At 45.0% G+C, this 16,618-nt stretch overlaps 1 long non-coding RNA gene across 1 annotated transcript in view; it reads left to right on the top strand.

The window, feature by feature from the left end:
- The first annotated feature begins 4,728 nt into the window (after window positions 1-4,728).
- The window catches only part of LOC141370558 (uncharacterized), a 28,101-nt gene continuing 16,211 nt past the window's right edge, over window positions 4,729-16,618 (top strand). Inside the window, exon 1 of the long non-coding RNA XR_012374680.1 lies at window positions 4,729-4,944. This is a non-coding gene — a long non-coding RNA (uncharacterized lncRNA). The remainder of the gene's footprint in view (window positions 4,945-16,618) is intronic.

Consider the following 16,618-nt stretch of genomic DNA (forward strand, 5'->3'; position numbering starts at 1 on the left):
TTGCAGTTGCTTGAGCACATGTGAGCCATGAAAAAGGTTTCATTTCCCCCTCCCACTCTCAGCCCAGCTGTGCCAGCCTCTGTGCTCCTTGCTGGCTCTCAATGGCAGAAGGCCTTAGCACTTCTGGGACTGCCACACCTGAAATCCAGGTAAGAGGAAGGGAGAGGACATGGAGTTGATCACCTACTTTGTACCAGGCCTGTGCTTGGCATGGGGACACAGAACTTGTTAACGGCCCTAGCTTCCAGGTACGTCCAGGTATCCTACTGATGGACACCTGGAGGCTCTAAGATGATTGGTCTGAATCCATCTGCTGCCTGCCTATGGATGGTTAAGGGTCTCTCTCCAGCATGGCTAGCATCCAGCTGCCAGCTGAGCCAGCAAAAATGCCACTCAGACCCTACCCGAGAAACACCTGGCTGTTGATTAACATCTTCCTTCTCAGCTCAAATCTCAGACCAGCCGGATAATTTTAGTTGTATTAATCATAGTCACACTTTTGTTCTTAGTGTGATAAAGTAGTATATCATCACAAAAGCAATTTCTAAAACTGTTTATCATAGGGCAATATACATACAGAAAAGTGCACCTATCAAAACTATGCAGCTCGTTGAATTTTCACCAACCGAACCTCTGTGTAACCTGCACCTAATCAAGAGACCGAATCTGCCAGCACCCCACACGCCCCTAGTGCTTCCTTCTTGCCGTTACCCCAAGGTAACCACTATCCTGATGACTTCTACAGTGCACATTGGTCTTGCCTGGTTTTGTCCACAGAGGCAATTGTACTTTTTTTTTAGATTTTATTTATTTATTTGAGAGTGAGAGCGTGCACAAGTTGGGGGTGGGTGGGCAGAGGGAGGAGGAGAGAATCTCAAGCAGACTCTGCACTGAGCCAGACATGGGGCTCGATCTCACTACCCTGAGATCATGACCTGAGCCGGAATCAAGAGTCGGATGCTTAACCGACTGAGCCACCCACGTGCCCCACACAAAAGTACTTTTAAAAGAAATGGACCATCCTCTTGTCTACCCTCCAGGCACACATTTTGATTGATTGAGGACTGATGGATTCAGTTAGTGATTGAACAGATGTTGACTGTATACAAAATGGATCAAGACTCTTCTGAATTGAGGGGCACCTGGGTGGCTCAGTTGGTTAAACAGCCCACTGTTGATTCCAGCTTGGGTCATGATCTCAGCGTCGTGAGATGGAGCCCTGCACTGGACTCCACCCGCGGTGGGGAGTTTGCTTGGCATTCTCGCTCTCCCTCTGCCCCTCCCCCTAAATAAGTACATAAATAAAATCTTACTTAAAAAAAAAGAATCTTCTGAATTGAACCAAGGGCCTGTAGCCTCTAAGGGGCTTTAGCTGTAAACTGACCCTCTACTGGGGCTCCAGAATCTCAAAGTATTTTTTTTTAAGATTTTTTATTTATTTACTTGAGAAAGAGAGCACGAGCAGGGGGAGGGGAAGAGGGAAAGGGAGAAGCAGACTTCCTACCGAGCAGGGAACCCAACGTGGGGCTCCATCCCAGGACCCTGAGATCATGATCCGAGCTGAAGGCGGACGCTTAACCGACTGAGCCACCCAGGTGCCCCTCAAAATGTTTTCTTAACAAAGGGTTCAGCACATGTCCGATAGTACATCTGATCATTTCCTCTACAGTTCAAGTTCTCATGCCCACTGATGCTCTTTTTCTTTTTTTTCTGTTTAGATCTGAAGGAGGGCAATTAGAGACTCTAGAAAACACTGTCCTCCAGAACTCCAGCTGGGATCGCTCCTAGTGGTGGAGAAATCATGAACTCATAAGACTATCTATTGCATTTTTCGGGCAGATCAGACAAGTTAGTTTCAAACTTTTTAAACACACACACACACACACACACACACACACACACACACACACACCACACCTGGAAAACTTTCTTGTTTGAGCTCAAATGTGCTGCAATTTTTGCTCATGGATTCTAGCCCCGCTTTCTGTAGCCTCCCAGAATTAGTCAATTCAGTAATCAGGTTTTGGGTGCTTTCTCTGTGCCAGGGTCAGAGGCGCAGGAGGTGGGCTCCCAACACCCCAAGTTCTTTCTGTGGGGATCCTGGAATTTACTGAGTCAGGGATGTGGCTAAATTAGCATTTACCAAAGAACATTCTAGTGGATGCTAATCCCCAGAAATACTTTACGAAAATAGAGCTCTGAGCTCAAATGAGTTGGGTAAATGCTACATGCTCTCTGGTTTGTTTCTAGTATCACATCTTACTTTAGTTCAGATAAGACTCTGGGAGATCCTGAAGCATAGAAACCCTGTTTCACTTTGTCAGTGTCTTCAAGACTTATTTGACTTAGAATCCTTTTTCTATAGAATGCCTATGAATATTTCTGAGGATTAGTGTCCTCCAGAAAAGGACACAGGCCAGGTAGCTTTAAACATCCTCCAAAACTGCCCTGTCCTGGGTGGCTCAGTCGTTAAGCATCTGCCTTCGGCTCAGGTCATGATCCCAGAGTCCTGGGATCGAGTCCCACATCGGGCTCCCTCCTCGGCGGGAAGCCTGCTTCTCCCTCTCCCACTCCCGCTGCTTGTGTTCCTGCTCTCGCTGTCTCTGTCTCTGTCAAATAAATAAATAAAATCTTAAAAAAAAAAAACTGCACTGTCCAAACTTGCAGCCACCAGCACATGGGGATATCGAGTACTTGAAATGTGGCTAGTCCAAACTGAGATGTGCTGGGAGTGTAAAATATACACCAGATTTCAAAGTCCTAGTACAAAAAGAAAATAAAATATCAGTAACTTTATATTGATTATATGGGGGAGTAAGACTGTTTTTGAAATATCAGGTTGAAATGTATTATTAAAATTAATTTCATCTGTTTCTTTTTCCTTTTGAAAATGTGACTATTGGACAATGTATTGTTATCCATGCAGCATGCATTATATTTCCGCTGGGGAGTGCTGCCCCAGCCTTCTCTGTGGTTCATGAAGCCTTACTGGGCCTACACAGGGGCACATGTGAGGGAGGGGCTGGTAGCGTCATGGAGGAAGTACAGGGGAACTGTGGGAATTCAATGAAGGGGCAGCTCATGAAACTTAGGGGGGTTGGTCAGGAAGTGGTGACTAAGCCGAGACCTGAAAGATGAGAAGGAGTTAGCCCGGGGAAGGCAGCAAAAATAGCATGTGCCAAGACCTTGAAGTGAAAGAAGAACTGTGGGTATTCCAGGACATCTAAGGCATGGGGGCAGAGGGTAGGGAGTGACCCAAGATTTGGGGGGCCTGGGAAGCTGTAGTAAGGGGTTTCTCTTGAGGACATTGAGAAGCCACTGAAGGGTTTTTGGTTGGGTGAGACTGGGCAGATTTGCTTTTTAGAAAGATCCCCCTGATGTTAGGGTGGGACATAAATGGGTATAGGGACAGCCTGGAGGCAGAATGGCTGATTCTGAAGCTATTGGAGTTATCTAGGAGGGAGATGAGAAAGGTCTGGAATTACGGAAACCCAGTGTCTGGGAGATAGGGTCAGAGTTGGGACCACTGGTCCAGGTTGCCGTCTGATAGGACCAGGGGAGAGGGTGTAGTCAAGGTTGATATCCTAGTTTCTGAGTAGTGAGGCCTGGATGGGAACACAGAAGTCTGTGGGAAGGGAGGATGGTGAGTTTAGGATTGTTCCAGTTGATTTTGGGAAGCATGTGGGGTATACAGATGGGGATGCCCAAGGCAAAGTGGATATCCAGGTCTGAGCTCCAAAGAGAGTTCCATGGTGAAGGAGGGTTGACAGGAAACATCTCCTCTGTGAGACTCAGGTTCCTCATCTGCAAAGTGGGGATGTGACCCACTTCCCAGAGAGGATGTAGTGTGTTGAATGTGCCTGGCACTGCACATTCCTGACTCACAGGAAGTGCTCAGAGAGTGCTGATTGTTTCAGAGCGTCTATCATCCCCATTTCCTGTAGAATCAAGCCCACCAAGATCTTTGCAGCTCCCATTTTGTCTTCCAGTCCCCATAGGCCTGCACCTGTGTTTTTGAAGTTTCCCATGCAGCAATGGAGAGATGTTGCTGGAAAAAGCTGGGGGCAGGGAGGTGAAGGTGACTCGCCCTCCCTGGGTGGCCCTACAGTTGGAAGGGAGTGAGCAGTAAGTAGTGTGAAATGAAGACTCTGAGCTGGCTCCCGGCCCCCACCCTGCCCCCCAAACCAATCAACCTTGGTCTATGCTAAGCCTCAGTCTCTTCACGGGTTCAAGGAGAAGCCTGTCAGCTGGACCCTCCCCTGGTTCTGTCCCTGCCTTCTTGCTCCCAGAAAGCCTCTTTCCTTCTTTTTTTTTTTTTAAGATTTTATTTATTTATTCATGAAAGACAGACAGAGAGAGAGAGAGAGGGGCAGAGGGAGAGGCAGGCCCCCAAGGAGCAGGGAGCCCGATGCGGGACTCGATCCCAGGACCCTGGGATCATGACCTCAGCCGAGGGCAGACGCTTAACCATCTGAGCCACCCAGGCGCCCAGCCTCTTTCCTTCTCTTGACCCACAGAAGATATCACTTCCTTGAAGACTTGGCTCACTGTGGGCCTCTTGGCGGCTCCTTCCTGGGGCAAAGGGCCAAAATCCTGACAAGATTAAGAAGAGGCTTTGGGACTGGGCCAGGCTGGGAAAACAGGAAGGATGACGAACTAAACCCCCCTCCTTCTGGGGCTTGTTTATTCCAGTTTTTCCTCAGCTGAGTTTTCTGGACACACAGTAACCCTTGACTTTTCATCCAGTGTCCAGCCTCTGGCCCCAGAGCACCTAATGCACCCGTTGGTCATGGAGCTCATGGGATGGGCTTGTTCCCGTGTCTGCTTGGCCAACTTCACTGAACTCCTAGAAAGCAGGAAGAACACAGATTTATCTTAACTGAGTGCCTACCACATTCCACAGGAGGAACTGTCTGCTCACACAAGCCTCTCCAGCTCGCTGGGGTAAGCAATGTTCTTCCCGTTTCCAGCCGTGGAAACTGAGGCTCAGGGAGGTGACCCAAGTCACCCAGTGTGTTGGCGTTGGATCCAGAAATGGGGAAAGGTGGAAGGAAGAAAGGCCATCCTAGCAATTAAGAGTGTATCTTTTGGGGCACCTGGCTGGCTCAGTTGGGGGAGGATGGTTTCTTGATCTCAGGGTCATGAGTTCTAACCCCACATTGGCTGTAGAGATTACATAAATAAATAAATAAGTGAACTTTAAAAAATAAAAAAAGAGAAGACATCTTTAGGGGGCTGACTGAACCTTGATTGGTTTGGATTCTGACTCTGCCATTTCCTGCCTGTGGAATTTGGGCAGGCTCCTAGTGAGAGGCCATGTGGGGTAGTGGTTCATAGCACAGGCTCTGGAATCAAATGTCAGTTCCACCATCTGCTTGTTATATGACCTTGGGTGAGTTCCTTTGCCTCTTTGCACTTTACTTTCCACAGCTGTAAAACAGGTTAATAATAGCTCCTACCACATTGACTTGTTGCGTGGATTAAATGTGCTAATCCATGAGGAACACTTAGCACTGTGCCTGGCTCCTGGGCGAGCTCATTGGCATTTATGGTAGGCATGGCTGCAGAGCTCCTGACTCCGGCTGTCACCTATTCCCCAGCCTGTCACCACTCACCCTGGGGGCTCACTCAGCCCTCCACATGTGGTAGGCACCCAGTGGTGCGCTGACAGGAGGAGTGATTGGTAATTAACTCAGTGTTTCTGAAAACAGGCTTCTGACAACGTGTGGGATTAGGATTCTGAAGGAAGATAGTTTTTAGGAGTTTCCCAACCAACCAGCAAGTGATGACTTTTTGCACGCTAGTGTGAACTTAAAATATTTCCAGACTCTTTTTCTTTTCTCTCTTGATTGCAGAAGAAACTTATTTTCACTGTGACCTGTTCAAACGTTACATAAAGATATAAGGCAGAAGAGTTGAAAGTCCTAAGGAATCCCGCTTCAAAAGAGGTGCCTGCTATTTATCTGACCCATGTCCTTCCGGACTTTTCCTTTGCCTATACCTAGTTTTTGAGCTCCACTGTGGGGCCCACCCTGTGTCAGACACTGCAGGGCCCCCACAGAATGGAGATGACTGTCTCTACCTTAGGGGCGGGCACAGCTGGGGCAGGACACAGAATTTCACGGAACACTTAATCAGCAATTAAAGCCATCATATTGTGCTGATGACTCATTCTCTCAGCACGCATTTAACATTCAGGGCTTTGGGACCCGGAAATGATGAATCAAGGTCCTCCTTGGCTTCAGAGAGAGAACTGAGATTGAATCAGCAAGACCCTCTGGTGTATTTGCCCCCTGACTATGTGCCTGTCAAGCAAGACTCAGCGAAAGGGCGGGATGGGTATTAGGACTGTCCCCCCATCCCACCCCGAGAATAGCACACTCCCTCTGTATGGGGAACTGAGCCTAAGGAGCCAGCCAGGCTGGGCTTACCACAGGTGGTTTCTGTGACCTTGGGCAAATCACTTCCCTTCTCTGAGCCTCGGGTTCCTCACTGAGTAAGGAGAATCTTCCTGCCTTGAAAGGTACATTTCTTCATTCATTCATTCACTCGTTCATTCATGTATACACACTCTTATTTTCTAAGAGTGTGAGGGGATTACTCAGTAAACATGGCCATCTAGGGGGAAAAAGAGTTGGGTCCTGCATAGATTGTGTTATTGTTCAGCAAATATTTACTTCCTCCAGCTCTCCTCAGTGTGGAAAGAATATACTTCCATACTCTGTTGATATTGGACTTAGCCACTTGACTTATTTTGGCTAAAGGCGTATGTATGGAAGAGGCCAGCTCCAAGACACTGAGTATTTCCATTCACCCATCTTGAGCAACTGTTGTTGGCCATGAGAAACATGAGTCCCAGGCCATGGGGTCTTCTGCAGCCTGGACCCAGAGTGAGAAGACACGTGAAGGAGCCTGGAGCCCAGCCCAGCCCAGCCGGGAGAGCCCCGATGAACCCCAGCTGACCCGCAGACCCCTGGGTGAGAAGTGAATGTTTCTCAGAAAGCACTGAGTTTCTGGAAGTTGTTTTTTATGGAGCACTGTTGCAGCAAAACCTGGCTGATGTGGATCCCTAGCTCACTCTTTACTCTGACTTTAGCTTGGCTCTGAGGCAGGATTCTCTGATTAGGTGACAATGGACATGAGATGGGGATGTTAAGAAGGAGCTAGGTAGAGAGCATCTCAGGGGAAGTGTTCCAGGCAGAGGGAACAGCAACGCCATGGTCCTGAGGCTGGAGGAAACATGGCCTCTTCAGGAATAGAATTAAGGCCAGTGAGCTGGATTATTTGGTAAGGGAGAGGAAAGAGGTCTGAGCTCTAGACCTGTATGTCCAATGGGGCACTTCCCATTTCTACCTGGACATCCAGCAGACACTTGGAACTCAAAACATCAGCTCCAAAGCTGAGCTTGTGGTTTTCTTCCGATCCTATCCTTTTTTCATTTCTCTGCGAGGGACGCCACCCCCTTCCTACCCAGTCACCCAAGCTGGAAGGCTGGACCTCATCCCTAACTCCTCCCTCTTCCTAAACCCCCTCCTCCAATCCGTCCTCAAGTCTTGCCAGTTCTACCCTTCTCGCTCTCTCAGATCTGTCCACTTCTCTCCATTTCCACGGAGATTATGCCGGTTGAAGCCACCACCATCTCTTGCGTGGATGACAACATTAAGCATTTCCCCAGCTTCCCTGCTCCCCCCCCCATTCTTAGTCCTCCACATGGCAGCCAGTGGTCTTATTTAAAAACAAATAATTGGGGAGGGGGTGGTTCAGTCGGTTAAGCGTCTGCCTTCGGCTCGGGTCATGATCCCGGGGTCCTGGGATCCAGCCCCACGTCGGGCTCCCTGCTCGGCGGAGAGCCTGCTTCTCCCTCTCCCCCTGCCTGCCGCTCTGCCTACTTGTGCTCTCTATCTCTCTGTCAAGTCAATAAATAAAATCCTTAAAAAAAATAAAAAATAAAAACAAATCACCTCTCAGGGCGCCTGGGTGGCTCAGTTGGTTAAGCATCTGCCTTCAGCTTGGGGTTGTGATCCCAGGGTCCTGGGATCAAGTCCCGCATCGGGCTCCTTGCTCAGTGGGGAGCCTGCTTTTTCCTCTGCCTGCCGCTCCCCCTGCTCGTGTGCCCTTTCTCTCTCTCTCTGGCATAAAATAAATAAAATCTTAAAAAAAAATAAAAACAAATCATCTCTCAATAAGTGAATGGATAAACAAACTGTGGCACAGCCATACGATGAAATATTACTCAGCAATAAAAAGGAGTGAGTTATGGCGCGCTTGGGTGGCTCTGTTGGTTAAGTGTCTGACTCTTGATCTCAGCTCAGCTCCTGATGTCATGACTTAGGTCATGAGTTTGAACTCCACATTGGAACCTACTTAAAAAAAAGAAGAGTGAGTTAAGTTCTGGAAATAGATGGTGGTGGGGGCACCTGGGTGGCTCAGTCAGTTAAGTGTCTGCTTTTGACTCAGGTCATGATCTCAGGGTCCTGGGATCGAGCCCAGCCCAGTGGGGAGTCTGCTTCTCCCTCTGCCTCTGCCCCTCCCCTCTGCCCCTGCTCTCTCTCTCTCACTCACACACACACTCTCTCTCAAATAAATAAATAAAATCTTAAAAAAAGAGAAATAGATGCTGGTAATGGTTGTACAACAATGTGAATATATTTAATTCTCCTGAATTGTACACTTAGAAACGGTTAAAATGGCAAACTTTTTGTTATGTATATAACATATAACCCCCCCACAAAAGAATAAGATACCAAACCATGAAAAAACATGGGAGAACCTTAAGTACATATTACTAAGAGAAAGAAACCAGTCTGGAGAGGTTACATACTATCTGATTCTAATCATACAACATTCTGGAAAAGGCGAGACTATTCTGGAAAAGGCAAGACTATGGAGACAGTGAAGAGATCAGTTGGAAGGGGCAGGAGAGGGATGAATAGATCGAGCACAGGGTATACTCTTAGGGCAGTTAAACTGTTCTGTATGATACGATAATGCTGAACTCGTGTCGTTATGCATTTGTCAAAACTCAATGAGCTATACAATGCAAAGAGTGAACCTGAATTACGCCACGGACTTGAGTCAATCAAAAACCCCACAAAAACAAACACATCGAGTTTCATGACTCCTCTGTTTAGACTTCCCAATGCTTGCTCGTCCAATCTGGCCTAGAAGGTTTGTCCCTCCTCCCCCCTGGCTTATTCCCAGTTATTCCTTAGAACTCAGTTTAACTGCCACTTCTGAGAAGCTTTCTTTCAACCCCCAAAGTAGAGCAGTCCCCCTCATTGTACCAGCCGCGTAGATTCTGATCTTCCACTCTGCAGCATTTGCACATATTTAGTGAGATAGTTAACTGTATTTATTTGAGGAATGGCTGTCTCGTAAGCCCCGTGAAGGCAGAGATCTCGTCTGTCTTCACCACCCACTTATTTCTAGTACTTGGCTAGTGCCTGGTCCGTAATAGTACTCAGCAAACTGTGTGGCTGGACACAGTTCCAAATAAAAAGATCATATATGATTCCATTTCTATGAAATATCCAGAATAGGGAAATCCATGGAGACAAAAAGCAGACAGGCTGTTGTCAGTGGCTGGGGGAAAGGAGGAAATGAGGGACTGCCTAAGTGAGTATGGGGTGTCTCTTTGGGGGGATGAAAATGTTTTGGAAATTGACGGAGATGGTGCTTGTACAACATTGTGAATATACTGAATGCTGCTGAACTGTATTTATATACATATATATATATTTAAGATTTTATTTATTTATCTAGAGAGTGTGCCAGTGGCAGGCGGGGCAGAGGAAAAGAGAGAATCTCAAGCAGACTTCCTGCTGAGTTCGGGAGCCGGATGCAGGGTTTGATCTCACCACCCTGAGATGGTGACCTGAGCTGAAATCAAGAGTCAGATGCTTAACCAATGAGCCACCCAGGTGCCCCTGAGCCATATATATATATTTTTTTGATGTAGTGTTCCATGATTCATTGTTTGTGCATAACACCCAGTGCTCCACGCAGAATGTGCCCTCTTTAATACCCATCACCAGGCTAACCCATCCCCCCACCCCCCTCCCCTCTAGAACCCTCAGTTTGTTTTTCAGAGTCCATCGTCTCTCATGGTTCGTCTCCCCCTCCGATTTACTCCCCTTCATTTTTCCCCTCCTGCTATCTTCTTCTTTTTCTTTTTTCTTAACATATGTTGCATTATTTGTTTCAGAGGAACAGATCTGTGATTCAACAGTCTTGCACAATTCACAGAACTCACCATAGCACATACCCTCCCCAATGTCTATCACCCAGCCACCCCATCCCTCCCACCCCTCACCACTCCAGCAACCCTCAGTTTGTTTCCTGAGATTAAGAATTCCTCATATCAGTGAGGTCATATGATACATGTCTTTCTCTGATTGACTTATTTCACTCAGCATACCACCCTCCAGTTCCATCCACGTCGTTGCAAATGGCAAGATCTCATTTCTTTTGATGGCTGCGTAATATTCCATTGTGTATATATACCACTTCTTCTTTATCCATTCATCTGTCGATGGACATCTTGGCTCTTTCCACAGTTTGGCTATTGTAGACATTGCTGCTATAAACATTAGGGTGCACGTACCCCTTTGGATCCCTACATTTGTATCTTTGTGGTAAATACCCAGTAGCGCAATTGCTGGATCGTATGGTAGCTCTATTTTCAACTGTTTGAGGAACCTCCATACTGTTTTCCAGAGTGGCTGCACCAGCTTGCATTCCCACCAACAGTTTAGGAGGGTTCCCCTTTCTCCGCATCCCGGCCAACATCTGTCGTTTCCTGACTTGTTAATTTTAGCCATTCTGAGTGGTGTGAGGTAGTATCTCATTGAGGTTTTGATTAGGATTTCCCTGATGCCGAGCCATGTGGAGCACTTTTTCATGTGTCTGTTGGCCATTTGGATGTCTTCTTTGGAAAAATGTCTGTTCATGTCTTCTGCCCATTTCTTGATTGGATTATTTGTTCTTTGGGTGTTGAGTTTGATAAGTTCTTTATAGATTTTGGATACTAGCCCTTTATCTGATATGTCCTTTGCAAATATTTTCTCCCATTCTGTCGGTTGTCTTTTGGTTTTGTGGACTGTTTCTTTTGCTGTGCAAAAGCTTTTTATCTTGATGAAACCCCGATAGTTCATTTTTGCCCTTGCTTCCCTTGCCTTTGGCGATGTTTCTAGGAGGAAGTTGCTGTGGCTGAGGTCGAAGAGGTTGCTGCCTGTGTTCTCCTTTAGGATTTTGATGGACTCCTGTCTCACGTTTAGGTCTTTCCACCATTTGGAGTCTATTTTCGTGTGTGGTGTAAGGAAATGGTCCAGTTTCATTCTTCTGCATGTGGCTGTCCAATTTTCCCAACACCATTTGTTGAAGAGACTGTCTTTTTTCCATTGGACATTCTTTCCTGCTTTGTCAAAGATGAGTTGACCATAGAGTTGAGGGTCCATTTCTGGGCTCTCGATTCTGTTCCATTGATCTATGTGTCTGTTTTTGTGCCAGTACCATACTGTCTTGATGATGACAGCTTTGTAATAGAGCTGGAAGTCCGGAATTGTGATGCTGCCAGCTTTGCTTTTTCTTTTTCAATATTCCTCTGGCTATTCGGGGTCTCTTCTGGTTCCATACAAATTTTAGGATTATTTGTTCCATTTCTTTGAAAAAAGTGGATGGTATTTTGATGGGGATTGCATTGAATGTGTAGATTGCTCTAGGTAGCACTGACATCTTCACAATGTTTGTTCTTCCAATCCATGAGCATGGAACGTTTTTCCATTTCTTTGTGTCTTCTTCAATTTCTTTCATGAGTATTTTATAGTTTTCTGAGTACAGATCCTTTGCCTCCTTGGTTAAATTTATTCCTAGGTATCTTATGGTTTTGGGTGCAATTGTAAATGGGATCGACTCCTTGATTTGTCCCTCTTTCTGTCTTGTTGTTGGTGTATAGGAATGCCACTGATTTCTGTGCATTGATTTTATATCCTGCTACTTGACTGAATTCCTGTATGAGTTCTAGCAGTTTTGGGGGGGAGTCTTTTGGGTTTTCCACATACAGTATCATATCATCTGCATAGAGTGAGAGTTTGACTTCCTCTTTGCCGATTTGGATGCCTTTGATTTCTTTTTGTTGTCTGGTGGCTGTGGCTAGGACTTCTAATACTATGTTGAATAGCAGTGGTGAGAGTGGACATCCCTGCCGCGTTCCTGACCTTAGGGGAAAAGCTCTCAGCTTTTCCCCATTGAGAATGATATTCGCTGTAGGTTTCTCATAGATGGCTTTTATGATATTGAGGTATGTACCCTCTATCCCTATACTCTGAAGAGTTTTGATCAAGAAAGGATGCTGTACTTTGTCAAATGCTTTTTCTGCATCTATTGAGAGGTCATATGATTCTTCTTTCTTTTGTTAATGTATTGTATCACGTTGATTGATTTGTGGATGTTGAACCAGCCTCGCAGCCCAGGGATAAATCCCACTTGGTCATGGTGAATAATCCTTTTAATGTACTGTTGGATCCTATTGGCTAGTATTTTGGTGAGAATTTTTGCATCCATGTTCATCAGGGTATTGGTCTGTAATTCTCCTTTTTGATGGGATCTTTGTCTGGTTTTGGGATCAAGGTAATGGTGGCCTCATAAAATGAGTTTGGAAGTTTTCCTTCCATTTCTATGTTTTGGAACAGTTTCAGGAGAATAGGTATTAATTCTTCTTGAAATGTCTGATAGAATTCCCCTGGGAAGCCATCTGGCCCTGGGCTTTTGTTTGTTGGGAGATTTTTGATGACTGCTTCAATTTCCTTAGTGGTTATAGGTCTGTTCAGGTTTTCTATTTCTTCCTGGTTCAATTTTGGTAGTTGATACATCTCTAGGAATGCACCCATTTCTTCCAGGTTAGCTAATTTGCTGGGATAGAGTTGCTCATATTATGTTCTTATAATTGTTTGTATTTCTTTGGTGTTGGTTGTGATCTCTCCTCTTTCATTCATGATTTTGTTGATTTGGGTCATTTCTCTTTTTGATAAGTCTGGCCAGGGGTTTATCAATCCTGTTAATTCTTTCAAAGAACCAGCTCCTAGTTTCGTTGATCTGTTCTACTGTTCTTTTGGTTTCGAGTTCATTGATTTCTGCTCTGATCTTTATTATTTCTCTTCTCCTGCTGGGTTTAGGCTTTATTTGCTGTTCTTTCTCCAGCTCCTTTAGGTGTACAGTTAGGTTGTGTATTTGAGACCTTTCCTGTTTCTTGAGAAAGGCTTGTATTGCTATATACTTTCCTCTCAGGACTGCCTTTGGTGTATCCCAAAGATTTTGAACAGTTGTGTTTTCATTTTCATTGCTTTCAATGAATTTTTTAAAATTCTTGTTTAATTTCCTAGTTGACCCATTCATTCTTTAGTAGGATGCTCTTTAGCCCCCATGTATTTGAGTTCTTTCCGACTTTCCTCTTGTGATTGAGTTCTAGTTGAGTTCTAGCCTTGTGGTCGGAAAACATGCAGGGAATGATCCCAGTCTTTTGGTACCAGTTGAGACCTGATTTGTGACCCAGGATGTGATCAATTCTGGAGAATGTTCCATGGGCACTAGAGAAGAATGTGTATTCCGTTGCTTTGGGATGGAATGTTCTGAATATGTCTGTGAAGTCCATTTGGTCCAGTGTGTCATTTAAAGTCTTTATTTCCTTGTTGATCTTTTGCTTAGATGATCTGTCCATTTCAGTCAGGGGGGTGTTAAAGTCCCCCACTATCATTGTATTGTTGTCAATGTGTTTCTTCGCTTTTGTTATTAATTGCCTTATATAATTGGCTGCTCCCACGTTAGGGGCATAGATATTTACAATTGTTAGATGTTCTTGTTGGATAGACCCTTTAAGTAGGATATAGTGTCCTTCTTCATCTCTTATTACAGTCTTTGTTTTAAAATCTAATTTGTCTGATATAAGGATTGCCACCCCGGCTTTCTTTTGGTGTCCATTAGCATGGTAAATGGTTTTCCACCCCCTCACTTTCAATGTGGGGGGTGTCTTTGGGTCTAAAATGAGTCTCTTGCAGACAGCAGATTGATGGGTCTTGTTTTTTAATCCAATCTGATAGCCTGTGTCTTTTGATTGGGGCATTTAGCCCATTTACATTCAGGGTAACTATTAAAAGGTATGAATTTAGTGCCATTGTATTGCCTGTAAGGTGACTGTGACTGTATATTGTCTGTGCACCTTTCTGATCTATGCTGTTTTTAGGGTCTCTTTTTGCTTAGAGTACCTCTTTCAATATTTCTTGTAGGGCTGGTTTTGTGTTTACAAATTCCTTTAGTTTTTGTTTGTCCTGGAAGCTTTTTATCTCTCCTTCTATTTTCAATGATAGCCTAGCTGGATATAGTATTCTTGGCTGCATATTTTTGTCTTTTAGTGCTCTGAAGCTATCATGCCAGTCCTTTCTGGCCTGCCAGGTCTCTGTGGATAGGTTTGTGGCCAATCTAATGTTTCTACCATTGTAGGTTACATATCTCTTCTCCCGAGCTGCTTTCAGGATTTTCTCTTTGTCTCTGAGACTCGTAAGTTTTACTATTAGATGTCGGGGTGTTGACCTATTTTTATTGATTTTGAGAGGGGTTCTCTGTGCCTCCTGGATTTTGATGCCTGTTTCCTTCCCCACATTAGGGGAGTGCTCTGCTATTATTTGCTCCAATATACCTCTGCCCCTCTCTCTCTTCTTCTTCTGGGATCCCAAGTATTCTAATGTTGTTTCGTCTTATCATATCGCTTCTCTCTCGAATTCTGCCCTCGTGATCCTGTAGTTGTTTCTCTCTCTTTTTCTCAGCCTCTTTATTTTCCATCATTTGGTCTTCTATATCGCTGATTCTCTCTTCTGCCTCATTTATCCTAGCAGTTAGTGCCCCCATTTTTGATTGCACCTCATTAATAGCCTTTTTGATTTCGACTTGGTTAGATTTTAGTTCTTTCATTTCTCCAGAAAGCGTTTCTCTAATAACTTCCACGCTTTTTTCAAGCCCAGCTAGTATCTTTAAAGTCATGATTCTGAACTCTAGGTCTGACATCATACTAATGTCTGTATTGAGTAGGTCCCTGGCAGACGGTACTACCTCTTGTTCTTTTTGCTGAGGTGATTTTCTTCGTCTTGTCATTTTGTGTAGAGGAGAACAGATGAATGAGAGAACAGAATGCTAACCGGTTAACAACGTCTCCAGCAAATATACTCTATACAAATCAGAAAAGACCTGAAACCAGGGGACAAGAAAGGCAAAGAAGAAGAGGAAAAAAAAAAAAAGGAAAAAGAAAAAGATAAAAACAAACAAAAACAGAACAAAACAAAAAAAACCCAGAATATGATCAAATATGATCAGGCTAGTGCATAGATCAGTGCCACACACTAGCTTTTGGGCATATTTTGGTCTGTTAGAAGAAAGTGCCTGCTAAAATTTTAAAGGAAGAAAGACTTATATATGTACAAAATAAGGGTTGATACAATGAAGTGATGGCAGATGAATGTAAAGATGAAAAGTATAAAAGATTTTATAGAAGGAATTGATAAGAAGTTGTTTTTAAAAAGAAAGATTTAAAAAGAAAAAGAAAAAAGAAAAAAAAAGAAAAAAAAGGGAGAGAATGTGATCAGGCAGGAGACTAGAACAAAGCCATACACTAGTGATTTAGGGTATATTTTGATCTGTTAGAAGAAATGGTATCTCAAAATTTTAAAGAGAGAACAACTTACATATATATGCCAAAAATAAGGGTAAGTACTATGAAGGGATAAAAATATGACTCTAAAAATGAAAAATAAAAAATGTTTTTTTTTAAAAAAGGGATTGATAAGATGTTTGAAAAAGGGAAAAAGAAAAATTCTAAAAAAAAAAACAGTTAAAAAAATTAACTTTGAAAAACTAATGAATTATGGTAAAAAAGCCATGAATTCTATGTGCAGTATTCCCCTAGCGCTGGAGTTCTCCCGTTCTCCTTGTTCGGTAAACTTGGTCTTGGCTTGGGGGCTGTTCCTGCTGATCTTCTGGGGGAGGGGCCTGTTGCCGTGGTTCCCAAATGTCTTTGCCGGAGGCTGAATTGCCCCGCCCTTGTGTGTCCGGACTAAGCAAGCTGCTCCGGTTTGCTCTCAGGAGCTTTTGTTTCCTGCAAGCTCTTGGTACAGCTTTGGAGGACCAGGGTGAAAATGGTGGCCTCCCAATCTCCACCAGGAGGAGCTGAGAACTCGGGGCCCCGCTCCTCAGTGAGCCCCCAGAGAAAAGCAGTCACTCCCGTCTCCCTGGTCTCTGGCCGCACTCCGTGCTCACCCGGCCTGTGATCGAGCGTTTGTTATCTCTGGCACCTGACCCCGTGTGGAGTCTCCAAACCCAGCAGATCCCTGCGGTGCGCTCCCGCACCGCTCCTCCCGGGGGAGGAAGGGGAGTCTCCCCGGCTCTGCCGCTTGTTGGGTCCCTGCTGGAGGAGCAGTGGCCCGACTGGGCCGCAGATCACAGTTTATGACAACCCCGAGCTGAGAGCCCGCGCCTTGGCTCCGTCTCTGCAGCTGGCTTCCCCGCTCCGATCCCTGGGAGCTCTGCTGCACTCAGGCACCCCAGGTCTTTCTGTGACCCCGAGGGTCCTGAGACC

This window comes from Callorhinus ursinus, unplaced genomic scaffold (assembly GCF_003265705.2).
Source record: "Callorhinus ursinus isolate GAN/ISIS: 27379988/994484 unplaced genomic scaffold, GSC_fseal_2.0 scaffold38, whole genome shotgun sequence".
In the NCBI taxonomy this organism is placed as follows: domain Eukaryota; kingdom Metazoa; phylum Chordata; class Mammalia; order Carnivora; family Otariidae; genus Callorhinus; species Callorhinus ursinus.